At 37.2% G+C, this 15,377-nt stretch overlaps 1 non-coding gene across 1 annotated transcript; it reads left to right on the top strand.

The window, feature by feature from the left end:
- Nucleotides 1-214: 214 nt before the first annotated feature.
- Nucleotides 215-321, top strand: LOC124896365. Its single transcript, XR_007052726.1, has one exon. It is a non-coding gene; the product is annotated as a small nucleolar RNA R71 (small nucleolar RNA).
- Nucleotides 322-15,377: the final 15,056 nt, after the last annotated feature.

Below are 15,377 nucleotides of genomic sequence, written 5' to 3'. Positions count from 1 at the left end.
GAACTGATCTACCTCCAATACCCCTGCAACCTTTTTAGGAGTACTACTCAAGTCCTCATGCCTATCAGGGTTCCTTTATGAAATCTGATTCAATAGTGTGTACAATTCTTTGTATGTCTTCTCAAGAACCTGTCCACCAGCTGTCGAATCCAAGATAATCTTAGTGTTTTGCTCCAATCCATTAATGAAAGTATGCACAAGAACATCATTGGACTGATGATAGTGAGGGCAATTTCTGAGCATACCCTTAAATCTCTCCCAAACTTAGTAGAGATTCTCTCCTTCTTTGTGTTAGAAACTCAAGATCTCACTCCTCAAGCATTCAAACTTCCTAGATGGAAAGAATTGAATCAGGAATTTTCGAGCTAGATCTTCCCTATAGAGATAGAGAGTGGGGGTTCAGCATGTAACCACCATTTTGCTTCCCCCATTAGAGAGAAGAGAAAGAATGTCAACCTGTAATAATCAAGATTCACCCCTTCAGGAATATATGTATCACTGATTTCCAAGAAGGTCTATATATGTTGCTACGGATCTTCATGTGAAAGGCCATGAAATTGCCCAGCTGAATTTAGTAATTGCACTGTATTCTGCTTAAATTCAGATCGACCTCCTGGTTTAGGATTTAGAATATGCTCGCCACATGGTTCGTGAGTGGGATTGCCACCTCACGAATAGTCTAGTAGTTGTTTGAGAAGGAACATTTGGAATAAAAGGAGGCAGAATATTTTTGGCATTTGGATCAGCCGATTCATTTCTTTATTTAACCATTCTTCGCCTTTGTTGAAAGATCTGTTCTGGTCTTGCAAAAGGCTCTACCAATTCTTTATTTCTCGCCAGTCTTGGATTCAGTTCAACCTGCAAAAATTCGGCCGCTAAGATCAAGTCGTTAACACTTAAACTCAATATCAAAAACCAAAAATTTAGAAATTTACTACTTATATTATTCCCTGGCAACGGCGCAAAAAACCTGTTGCAACTCAGACGCACATTCAAGTGCACATGATCGTTCAAGTAATATAGTGATTTAGACAATCAGATATTGTTTTCACGAGGACTAAGCAACTAGAAATTCAACCAACTTTTCGTTTTAGACAATGAGAATTAAGTGTTGTAAAGTATCAAGATGATTTGGAACTTGAGAATAAAAATATAAATTAATTAATTAGAAATAAAAGTTTATGACTAAAGCAAGGCAAGCAACGGTTGTAAGCAATAATGATAAGAAGTCCAGGGTTGAGGCTTTTCAAACAATCATACAAATCTCTATTATTATAGTAATTTGTTTGGTTATCGGGTTGTTGGTTCGCAAGGTTTAGGCAACGATCTTGATCTCCCAACCTAAAATCTTTTATCTATTGAATATTTCAGCTACAAATCCCATAGAGATACAATAATTCTTCTAGATTCACTAAGTAATCTTCTTGCAATTGAACCAAACAAGGCTTCTAGGTATATCCCTATCCTAGATGCTAATTCAAACCCCTTATTTTATAAAAAGATAAGAACCTTGCTCCTTAATTGCCTCATTTTAATCTAAGATTCTCCTCCCGAATTCACATAGAAACATAAATTTATTCTAATGGCGGCCAAGCATTAAAATAGTAAGCTTAAGAAATTAAGAACAACCATGGTCATAATCCAAAAAGAAACGACTATAAAGAATATCAAAAAGTAATCATGTTATTGACCTCAACCCCAGAACAACGGCATTTAGTCACTCATGTTTGAATTAAAAATCAAAAACAACTTATTAATCATACCCAAAATTAGTATTGAGGTAAAGAAGTTCAAAAGAAATAATAAGAACCCTTAAAGAAGAATTCTATGCTTTTCCGTTGCTGCTATGCTTGCCAAAAGTTTTTAGAATTGAGCTCACGTGTTCCTTTTATACTTGGAAAAATTTTACCAGAAGTGAAGCCTTGACACAACGTGTCAATAATTGCATCAACAAAGACAACGTGTCGCATCAACATAGCGTTGATGCATAGGAATTTACCATTAAAAATTATACTAAGTCAAGCTCTTCAACACACACTACGACGCATTGACATTTCATCGTGTCACTGGAATTTGCTTCTCAAAATTTGGCTGTGTCAAAACTTTAAGCATCGACACGACGCGTTGACATCGTCAATGCACTGGAAGTTGCAGAAGAAGAATTTTCTAAGGCACAGAACTTATGCATCGACACGATGCGTTGACATCGCATTGATGCACTAGAAATTGTTCTTCAAATTTTGGCTAAGGCACACATATTACTAGTAGACGTGATGCATTGAGATAGCATAGCGTCATTAGAATTTTTCTCCAATTCCTTTCTTTTTTTCGTCAATCCTTAGCTCTTTTCTTTTCTCCTTACTCTCGTGCATCTCCATATGTTATTGACATTGGTCCACATGGTCTTTCGCATCTTCATGATGTGTATCCAATTTTCTTTCGAATCCATGAAAAGTTTACCCTGTGTCTCTAATCACATCGGTTATCCATGAAACACAATTTAACTCACAATTCAATATAATTAGCACAATTTTTATTCTCAAAACAAGTCCAAATATGGGTAAATCGCAGTGTTTGGACATATAAATATGCCCAAGATCAGGGAGTAGGATTGGGAATGTTGTTTAAAGAAAATTAACTCAAAACACTACTTGAGAGCAACAATTTTAGGTTAAATTCCATTAAAAGAATAATCTTCGGATTATGCTTTCCTAGGGGAAAATAGTGTAGGATGATCTCCATCCACATTCTCCTCAGAAAGGATAAGAGTGGTTCTACGAGCATCAAATCATCTAGGAGGCATGATATGAAAAGTGAACATATGGGAATTAGAGGAGATTTTAAGAGCTTAGACTCTATAGCTCGAAATAGAATAGCAAGAAAGGGAAACATTCATAAATGGCTCATAGCTTCTCCATTATAAGTGTGGCGCGCTAGATACCCAGAAAAGAGACTCTACTTGACACGGCTTTGTGGACACCCAATGACACCAAACCTAGGCTCTGATACCATTTTAGATCATCTTTGTCACAACCCGAACCAGGGCCTGGCCATGACGGGCATCTCAAGTCCCACATAGACTGGAGACCACCCCTACACCTAACCAAGTAAACACAATGTCCCCAACGTTGGATGAATTCCAAACATATAACAAGATAGTATAAGAATAAGCTTAGTGATATTTAAATTATGTCTATAACCAACAATCGATAACCGGCCAAACAACATTCCAACATCACCCAAGTCCACAGTAACCCAACAAATCCTTCTACAAAAGAATTAACAACTACTCTTGGTCTGGATATCTCCCCAACTCTAACAATTACAATGATAATATTCATGGTTATAAAAAATCTCTATTCTAATCTAAGATAAGAAATGATGAAATGTTTAAGCCTTTCGAAGAAGGTTGGCTCACTACTTCACCCCAATAAATCAATTAATCGAGCCAATCCACCTAACTCTATGCAGGAAAAGTAGAAGTATTTTCGGTGCCTACATCGCATAGGATACAACGTCCAGAGATAGTTAGTAGGTTGAACACTAGTATGTAACTCAGGGATTAGGATAACGTAATTTCGTGATCAACAATTCAAAATCATTCAAAAAATGCACATAATCAAATGCATATACATATATATCACAAGTCGAGATAGTGGACAAGGCATAACATGCACTTTAAAACTTTAGCTTTAATTGTGTAGTTCAACTATGATAACATAATAAGGCACCCATGGGCTATATCAGCCCAGCTCTCTCCCGACTGGAAGGGACCCAGTGCATGTGACCGCACGAACCAGAGGATATGCATATGCTCTATAGGGGACTCAAACCTCCCGACATATTAAGGTGACACAAGCACACTATCAGGTAATATGATACAGGGGACTCGAATATCCTAATCTTGTGATAATAATAAGGGAGAATTGAACCACCTAGTCATATAAACCCATACATCGGCAAACCTTGGTTTTCAGTATTTGTCCCTTGGGATGTCCACTTTCATGACTCAGCTGCACAACCTTCAGTAAAGCCAAATTAAAATAATTATCACACATTCTCATTCATTAAACCATGATACATATTTACGCATACATTGTTGGTATCGTTATACTAACTACACTTGCAAGGTAACATTAACATACCAAACCAATTATCATTACTTGGGGGAATTCAAAATCCCCTAGGTTCAATTATACATTAGCTTGGGGAATTAAACAACCTATAAGGGTCCATTCAAAATTATTATACTTCAATAACCTTTCACATCATGCAATAATTCAAGAGTAGTTCAATATGCATACTCTTCATTTTCAAAGCCAATTTACCAATATGGGGTTGAGGCCTTAACCACTTCAAAAGTCATAAGTTTGGGGAAAACAGAATCCTCTAGTTTATTCACAATACCCATGCACCCCATACATTCAAAACCTTAATTGAAGTATGAACAATCATATGTAAACCATGGACAGACAATGTTTAACAATAAGCACATAAAACCCTCAACTCATGATTCAAAACCATCATCAATACCATACGAAACAACACTTTAAAGCATATTCTTTTAACAAATTAGCAATTAGGGAAGAGTAATATGCCTGCGATATCAAGTTTCACAGAAAGAATTCAACCCTTAAGCCCTTGGATGACCTATATATTAAAAACTACAAGTATTTTGCTTAAGGATATTTAGAGAGAGAAAAGAGAGTCTTTAATATGTTAAAGTGTGTAAAGACTACCCCAAAGATGTTTTATGGACGTAGGGTATAAATGGTTAAAGTGGGAATTGTCCAAAGTACCCTTAACATAAAAGATGGAAAAAGTATTGCTAGTGACAATGAGTCAGATGTCGACTCATAACAACACCTTACGACTCATCACCATGAGTCATAACCAAGGTAGTAACCGGGGGAACCCATATTGTTAACTCTACAACTTACATAATGCGATTTGTATCATGACCATTCGACTCGTAGGGTCCAAGTCATATCCAAGAAAGAACCACTTGGGCCTTATGCTTTTTACCCTATGATTTGCACCAAATGACTCGTAATGATTCCTCACTACTCGTAACGAGTCCTCATGACTCGTAGTGATCCACCTATACTCAGACCAAAATTTTGACACACACACACTATTTAGGTTATGATTTGACTCCAATGACTTGTTATGGGTATTTATATCTTATGTCCCCAAGTCATAATCTAGATAATAACTCCAACACCATTCACTGGACACCTTATGACTAGGGTCATAGGACCCATCACAACACCTTACCACTTATAGGATAAGTCGTAGTCAGGACAGTGAGGATAAAATTTTAGAAATTTTAAAGGACCAAAAACCAAGGGCATTACATTCTCCACCCTTGGGATCATTCATCATGGAATGATGGGTCAAGGCATACATTGGCATGATTTAACATAAAAACACTCGCGAACATACCTTTAACAAAGATACAAAACAAAGATGCATAGGAAATTACAATTTTCTTTAACAAAGTCAGATAAAATTATTAAGGATTACATAAACCTAAAGCACGATTATCCAAAACAGAGAGCAAGAATGGATACTTAGACTTTAAAAACTCCTCGGCTTCGGTATTACCCCGAAGTTTTCTAGCTAAATTTTTGTCCCAAGAATGTCAAGTGTTAGCTTCTAAATTGAATGATGTTTATTCCATGAGGAATTTTTAAGATTTTTACTTTTTTTCGTATGAGAAATTCAATAAGCTTTCCATCGATATAAAATTTGCCTAAATCCGATAACTGGGTAAAAAGTTATGACTATTTCAAGTTCCCATCGTAAAACAGCACCATATTAGTCAGTGGCGCACCACGCTACAGGAGAAAATAGCAATTGTCAAATTCCACTAGGGGTCTGCGATAGTGGCGTATCACGCCAAACTTCAAGGTTGCAAATAAAGTGGCAACATGATGGCTCCACGTCGCGCCATCCCTCAATTTCCCAGTTGTCAAATTCCAGTAACACGACGTGATAGCGCCGCGTCGCATCAGCGGTCCAATTCGGGGAAATTTCACTAAAATTAAAAGATGCGTCCAGGGTTAAAAGGGTCAATTTTTTGCCCCTATTTAGCCCTTTAACATGAGATTCAGCTATTTTGAACCCAAACTATACTAGTTTCTCTCAATATTCTCTTAAGAACAAGCTAGGGTTTCAATTGGGGATTCAATTTCAAGAAAGTCTCTCTGTCAATCTTTGCTAAATCAAGAACTAAGGTATGTGTTGTGTTGATTTATGGATTTCTTTTATCCATAAAGCTCAAGAACCCTATTTTAAATTATAAATCATGATATTTATGTTGTGGGTTAGTTGTAACCATGTTATCTTGTTATATGATTCCTAAGTTGGAATATTTATGTGTTTTTCGTGAAACTACAGTAGCAAGTGAGTGAAATCCATAAATTGAATTAATTATAATGTGTCAATTTGATTATTAGGCATGTGCCCTAAGGGTGCATGCAAGGTGTTTGATAAAATGCCAATGAGGATAGAAATTATGTGCTATAGCTTAATTGTGATCCAAAATGACTTTCATGCTATTCTTATGTATTGAAATTGTTTGTCGGATTGCTCATGAGTTAGCCATATGAAATTATGCTATATATACATGCTATCTTATTCACGTACCAAGCTATGATAATCAAATGCCCATGAAATATCTTCAATTATTGAATTATGGATTATTGATGTTAGTCATGTATTCAAGAATGTCATGCCTTGCCAGTTTCCTTCCATCGAGTACTGGGGTTACTTGTACCCAAAAAATATAGTTGTGTGCCTAGAGTCTGTGTCATATTTTCATGATATCCTCAGTCAAGCCATGGTCCATAGAACTCAATCAGTTATGTGACTCACGAAAGCTTAGTAATACAGTAATCTCAGTACTATTTCGTCAGTTAACAGAACTCAGTTAATTCAGTCCATTTCAGTTCAGTAATCTATGATCAGTGTCTATTCAGCTGGGAGTAGGAATTAGCACTGAGTGAACCCAAGGATGGGAACACACACTGTTAGATGAGGGTGTGATTAATAGAAGTCATCCTTGCATTCCACAACTATGTAGCCTACATAGGTTGAGACATCAACACTGTCAGGTGAGAATTGATGAGGTAGATAAGCACTGTCAGATAAGGGCCCCACCATTCTCATTTGGAGACACTGTCAGATGAGGGTCACTCACAGCTTGTCCTTACCAGTGCGCAGTATTGACACCCTTCCAATTAGGGTTTCCAACTCAGCCATAATGGCGTATTAGGGGCACGTCGGTTAGATAACTATTTCCCACAATTTTAGTTATAGAATCAGGACCGTCAGATATAGTCATTCAGTCTTTGTAATAGAACTCAGATAGTTCTACAGTATTGACACCCTTCCAATTAGGGTTTCCAACTCAGCCATAATGGTGTATTAGGGGCACGTCGGTTAGATAACTACTTCCCACAGTTTTAGTTATAGAATCAGGACCGTCAGATACAGTTATTCAGTCTTTGTAATAGAACTCAGATAGTTCTACAGAATTTGGGACTGTCAGATATAGTCAACTCAGATACAGTACAGAACTCAGCTAGTTCCATCAGATTCAGGACTGTCAGATACAGTCACTCATGTCACTAGTTATATCAGTTATCAGAATTTAGTTATCAGTCATGTTAGTTATTAGTAAATTCATGTTACCACGATCTAAGATATAGTTACTATGTATTCATCCATGTACTCTCACGTTCATTTTAGTCAGTTAGCCAGTATTGTTCATGTATATGAACCCCATGCCTTCAGCCTACCTTCCATGCATACCAGTACATTCAAAGTACTGACGCATTTGCGCCATAGTTTCTTATACCATAGGTTCAGAAGCAAGAGCTCCAGAGCATCAGTAGCATTCCAATCTCAGAAGTCAGAGTTAGCAGTGAGTCGTCATCTCTCGAGACATGATCATTTATTTATTATCTTATTAAGTAATTTATTAGTTGGAGTTAGTTGGGGACATATCCCATCAACTCCTCATTCAGAAAGTTCAGTCAGTTAGAGGCTTTCTAGACTATCATGTTCAGACCATCATGTTATTTCAGTTTTGTTTTGGGTATTTCATACCCCATTAAGATTTATATCTTTATCAATTATGTTACAGTCTTGAACCTTATGGCCTTTCACTTCATGTTTCCTCAATCATACAGTATATTATGCAGTATACAGGTATAGAAATTAGTTATGGGTTAGCTTGTGGTCCTTCGGGGTCATGAGTACTGTGTAGCATTTCAGGTACCAGATCTGGGGTGTTATAGCTTCCCAGGTAGCTTCCTCAACCTTTTGGTTCCTCCAAAGTAGCTTTACCGAAGCCACATCCTTAGCCCATAATCGACGAACTTATCGATCCAAAATCTCAATCGGGACTTCCTCATAGGACAAGGAATCCAAAATTCCCACCTTTTCCAAGGGAACAACCATCAAATAATCACCCACACATATTCTCAACATCGAAACATGAAACACTGGATGAATGGAGCTCAAACCAGAAGGCAACTCCAATTCATATGCAACATTTTCAACTCTCTTCAAAACCAAGTTTGGACCAACATAATGGGGACAACTGAGCTTCCCTATCTTTCAAAACTGTATCACTCCCTTAATGGGATACTCCTTCAGGAACACCCAATCACCAGCATTAAATTTCAATTCCCTTTGCCTCATGTCTGCATAGGACTTTTGGTGACTTTGTGAATCACCTTTACCTTCTCATGGCTTGGTGAACCAAATAAGGGCCAAATAACTTATTTTCACCAACCTCAAACCACCCAATAGGAGACCTATACCTCCCACCATACAAGGCATCAAATGAAGCCATACTAATGCTAGAGTTATAGCTATTGTTGTAGGCAAATTTTATGAGAGGTACGTGGTCAAACCAACATCCACATAATCAAATAAATAAACCCAAAGTATATCTGCCAAGGGCTGAATTGTCCTTTATTCTTGCCCATCCGTCTGTAGGTGGAAAGCAGTACTAAGTTTCACCTTAGTCCCCAAACCTCTATGAAAGGATCGCCAAAAGTGAAATGAGAACTAAGTAACTTGACCAGAATGATAGAAATGGGTCCACCATGCAACTTCACTATCTCCTAGATATATAATTTCGCATAGTTTTCTAAAGAAAAACTCATCCTCACTGGCATGAAATGAGCAGACTTAGTCATCCTGTCCATGATGATCCAAATGGAATCAAAATGTTGGCGAGACCGTGGAAAGCTGGTAATAAAATCCATATTAATTATTTCCCATTTCTATACCGACAGCTCAATCTCTTGAGTGAACCCACCTGGTCTCAAGTGCTCCACCATAACTTCAAGTGCACAAAATTGGCCACACCTATTTCATATTATTCCACTAATAAATCTCTTTGAGATCATTATACATTTTTGTTGAACCAAGATGAATCGTATAACGCAACTCATAAGCTTCGAACAAAATAATTTCCCGCAATCCATCAACATTGGGAACATATAATCTACCTTGGTACCTTAAGATACCATCACCACAAATCTCGAAAACAATCACTTTCTGCCTACCCACATCATTCTTGATTTGCATCAAGATAGGGTCCAAGACTTCTTTCTCTTTTACCTCAGTAGCACCAAGAGATGACTTTGCCACCTCTTGAACAATCACACCAACGTCTTTGGAATCCAAGAGATGAACTCCTAGATTAGATAAATGGTGAATTTCCTTCACCAAATCCTATTTTTCCTCGTCCACACGAGATAAGTTTTCCATGGACAGCCTGTGTAGAGCATCAGGAACCATATTAGCTTTACCTGGGTGGTAGTGGAGACTGATGTCATTGTTCTTTAGCAACTCAAGCCATTTACTTTGCCTAAAATTTAGCTCCTTCTAAGTGAATAGGTATTCTAGGCTCTTATGATCAGAATATATATCAACATGGACCCCATACAAATAATATCGCCAGATCTTCAATGCAAACACCACAGCTAAAAATTCCAAATCATAAGTTGGGTAATTCTTCTCATAAATTTTCAACTGTCTAGAAGCATAAGCAACCACCTTGCCATGATGCATCAACCCACAACCCAATCCCACTCGGGACACATCACAATAGACAACAAAAACATCAGTACCCTCAGGTAGTGTCAATACCGAAGCCAAAGTTAACATATCCTTCAAATTCTCAAAACAACCCTCACAAGCATTAGACCACAACAATTTCACCTTCTTCTAAGTCAACTTAGTAATGGGGCTGCAATAGAAAAGAAAATTTCTACAAACGTTCTATAATAACCAACTAAACCCATGAAGCTTTGAATATTGGTTGGAGTTGTGGGTCTCAGCCATTTCTCAACCACCACAACTTTCTGTGGATCCACCATGATCCCTTCACTAGAAACTACATAACCCAGATAAGTCACAATATTCAACAAGAACTCATACTTAGATAACATCGCATACAACTACTGATCTTTCAAGGTTTGCAACACAAGGTGGAGGTGATCAAAATGATCCACCTCACTCTTTGAATACACTAAAATATCATCAATAAAGACAATGATAAACAAGCCATAAATTTTATAGAAAACCCAATACATAAGATCCATAAATGCTGTCAGGGCATTAGTCAATCCAAAGGACATTACCAAAAACTCAAAATGATTATACTAGTTTGGAAAGTAGTCTTTGAGATATCTGCCTCCATAAACTTTAACTTGAAGTTCCCAGACCAAAGATCAATCTTACAGAAGTACTTAGCGCCCTAAAGTTGATCAAAGAGATCATCAGTCCTCGAAAGAGGATACCTATTCTTTGTAGTCACCTTATTTAATTATTGGTAATCTATACACATCCTAAGGGAACCATCCTTCTTATGCACGAAAAGAACTGGAGCACCCAACAGAGACATACTTGATACGCCTTGAACTTTGAGCCATGTCGTATAGGCACCTCGAGCTCACATGAACCAAAGCTCTCCCCAATAACGCAACCTAATCATTGACAATAATTCACAAGGGTCGGGTAGATCTCGACCATATAATAAGAATAGCAAAAATATAAGTCTAATAGCCAATGCTATACAATATCTACCATTTTATTAATAACAACAGTCTAGCCAAAATGCCCCAGTCCACAGTCACCCACAAAACCTCTAAACAACCGAGTCAAAGATATGTTGCGACATGCCCCTAAATATAGCCAAGTACCAAACCTTTACAAGTCTATGACATAAACTAAAATGACTATGAAAGGTAGGTCTTCTGGAGGATGGAGGCTTACCACTTCAAGGTCAATCACGAATCTGCTCGAACACCTGATCATTGTATAAAAGAAGAAAAAAATGCTCCGGTGACTACGTTGTATGGGGACATAGCATCCGGAGATGGTTAGCGGTTGAAGCGCTAGTATGTAACTCAAGGATAAGGATAAATTAATATCATCATTCAATAAGTCAATATATAATGTCCAATGATATTCACACATTTATCCTTACACATAGACATATCACATACCAATCAAATTATCAAGACTTAATAAAGTTCTCAAATACTTCAATCATATGACACAAAGTAAGGGACTCCGACGTTACATACTTAGATTCATACCATCCTTATTAGGCATAAGACTTTAACCATATTTGCATATCATTAGACAAGGTACTTTATCAATGGTTACACTTTATCAAGCAAGGGACTACAACCACAAAGTTATCTATTGAAACAAGAGCTCTACCTGTATACCATAATCACTTAGGCATGGAACTCTAATCACATAATCACATATTCAACTAGGCATGGAACTCAAATCACATACTTGCACATTCACTTAGGCATGGAACTCTAATAACATAATCACATACTCACATAATCACTTATTTAACAGATCATAGAACTCTAATCACATAATCATATATTTAATAGAGCAAGGACCTCTAATCACATAATCATATATTTAACCGGGCATGGAACTCTAATCACATGCGTACACATTCAAGTGGGCATGGAACTCTAATCACATGCTTACATATTCAAGTGAGCATGGAACTGTAATCGCATACTTACACATTCAAGTGGGCATGGAACTCTAATCTTATTCTTATACATTCAACGAGGTATTTTAACCTCAAGAGATCTCTTTAAGTAAGGGAATCCAACCATAACCTATTAGACGAGGAACTTTAATACAAGTCACTAGATGAGGGGACATTACCCATAAGTCATTGAATGATGGGACATTACCCACAAGTCATTGGACGGAGGAAAATTACCTAAAAGTTATTGGACGAGAGGACATTATCCATAAGTTATTTCATAAGGCAAGGGACTCTATCCATAAGCTATCACATCACCATCATTAGTCAATATTTAAACTCTTGACCCATTAGTTCATGCATGTTCCCTCATACATTTCATATCGCATTTAAGGGGTTTGGCTCACTTAGCCAATTCAACATTATACATGACCACATGGTCCCCATGGGATCCTTCATTGCTTAACAATTTCAATAGGTCGATGCCTTCATTCAATTTATCATACGCATCAATTTATGGTCCTCAAGACCCACACAAGCCATTCACATGTCATTAACAACATTATATCAAATTTTCACCATACTTGGTTCCATACACAATAAAAGTTCAAACATGGGGAATTGAACCCCCTTCTAAGTCCTCAAACCAACATGGTCATAGTTAAACAAAGTACATAGCCAACAACATCAGCACAACCTCAATCATCAACCATTCATACTTATAGGTCCGTCACACCACTTAAAGCCATAGGCTAATTCATTACATGATTAACAAGGATTATGGCAACCATTTACAAAGCAATCAAAATCATGATAACTCAATGCATGCCAAAAAAAAATTTTACCAACCATCCACAAGTATTCACATTCATCTAGGCATTATCATGATTTATTCATGTCAACTAGGCCAATACAATAGATGGACATTTGACCTTCATACAACCGTTTAACCATTGACCATTCAAGAGGCCACATGTCTTGATTCAATACATCATTAATTACATTTATGGTCACCAAGACCCATATAACCCTTCACAATTTATTAGCAAGTTTTCACCACCTTCTTACTATATTTAGAGCTTAACACACATAATAAGTTCATTTTCAGGTCTAGGGTTTCAATCCCTTATTAGTCATCGATCCAACAATATCACCAAATACACAATACATCATTCAAAATAACTTTTCTTACCATTTACCATCATTCATTCTCATTAGTCCATTTCCCTAACTTAATACAATACCCATATGTAACAAGGCATTTCACTTAGACTTTTCACAAACACTTTTTGTGCATAGTTATATCACGGTCATTTTCATGGTAGATATCGTCAAGACTAGGATTACTTAAGATCCACATGTTAAACAACTTACAACACATCCACATATTCAATCTACCATCAATAACATGTATCAACACAAGTATAAACAAGAATTATCATTGTTCATTGTTAGGTAGTAAAACCCTTTTCATTTGATTCAAAACCACCATGTATATTTACTATTTCAAGTGTAAAATATATGGATTTAGAGTTATTTTAAGTGGGGAAGAGATAAATGGCTTAAACAAGATGACACACCAATAATATTGACTCCTTCTTGCCACTAGAGGATCACTCTCCAAAGCCTAGCCTCTAATCTTTCTCTAAGAAGTTTTTTAGAGTGTTTGGAATATGTAAGTCTTAGAATGTTTAAGTCTTATAAATGAAGACTTAGAAGGCTACCATTCCTTATATAGGGTAAAGACTTAGGTTTTTAGGCAAGGGAAATGACCAAAAGTTCCTTAATAAAAAGCTGGAAAGTACACTTGTGCAGGGGTACGACTCCCCTATATGGTTTACTTGGCAATCGTGACCTAGAGTATGAGTGGTACCCTAACTCGTACCATTGAATTTCCCTAGGTCAACCACACTGGTTAGGGTATGACTAGACACCCTTGATTTATATCCAAAGGGTACGACTCGTGACCTAACTCATATAGACCACTCATAACAAAATAGTCCACTAGGTTTGAGACTTTACTCTATATAGTTGAGTAGTATATGACTCGTATGCTTAGAATACGACCAAGGGATGCACTTGTTAAATGGTAGAAAGTATACTACCCTTATATACTTCCTAGGGCACGAAAGGGGGGGGAGGAAGGCTACGAGTCATGACCAAGGGTAATACTCAAGCCCTTCAATTGTGACCTCTCCAAAGACATCCAAAGTTGTTATTTTCTTAATGGTGTAAGGTCAAGGTGTTTTAATCTTCTCCCACTTTCATAGGTAAGTATAGATACAAGTTAACACCTCAACATGCACCAAGGAATTCTTCACACAAGTTATAAACTACACACAACAAGGATACAACACAACACGTATCATGATCCTTACCAATCAACAAAAAAATTTTGCATGGACACATTTTTGGGTATTTCATTCTCCCCGATTTAGGATCATTCATTCGCGAATGATGGGTAAGGAAAACACCGACACAAGTTAACACATTGGCACTCATCAGAACAATCTTTACATAGTTGAGGAAAAGGTACACAACAAGGGTACAATTCAACACATATCATGGTTATTATCAATCAACCATTTTGTTTCAATATCCTTGGGATTCCATCCCATCATTTATCAAAAACACCTGATCAATTTAAAGTTTAAGGGCTTGATCCCTTCGTCTATCAAAGATATAATGCAACTAAAATGTTTGGGAACTCTAATCCTTTGTTCATTAAAGACATCAACCAATCATATTGGGGATTTCACGTATCGTCTATCAAGGACATGAACCAAATTAGGGACAATAATACAAACCTCAAGCATGAGTTTTTGGAAGGAACATAGTCGTAGATACTTGGACCTCAAGTCTTTTTCTACCTCCCAAGTAGCTTCCTTGGACCATTGGTTCCCTCATAGAACCTTTATCAAAGCCACTTCTATTATTTGCAGCCGACAAACTTGCCAATCTAAGACCCTCACCGAGATCTCTTCCCAAGTCAAAGTACCTAAAACACCAACATTCTCTAAGGAAACGACCATTAAGGAATCAACTATATATCCTCCCACATAAAGGCATGGACAATCGGGGTAAATAGAGTTCAATCTAGGAGGCAACTCCAACTCATAGGCAATATTGCCGACCCCCTTTCAAGACCAAATAGTAGGGACTAACACATTAGGGATTAAGCTTTCCCTTTTTCACCAACTCGCATCATTCTTTTCATAGGAGACACGACATCATAGATACAGAGTTCTTTATAGTATCCACTAGGTCACCAATGAGATTCACCTTAACACAACATATCAAAGGTCCGGACACCCAAAATACTCAC

This window comes from Capsicum annuum, chromosome 2 (assembly GCF_002878395.1).
Source record: "Capsicum annuum cultivar UCD-10X-F1 chromosome 2, UCD10Xv1.1, whole genome shotgun sequence".
Taxonomy (NCBI): Eukaryota; Viridiplantae; Streptophyta; class Magnoliopsida; order Solanales; family Solanaceae; genus Capsicum; species Capsicum annuum.
The sequence above is the reverse complement of the archived record's forward strand: the minus strand, read 5'-3'. Positions and strand labels throughout refer to the sequence as shown.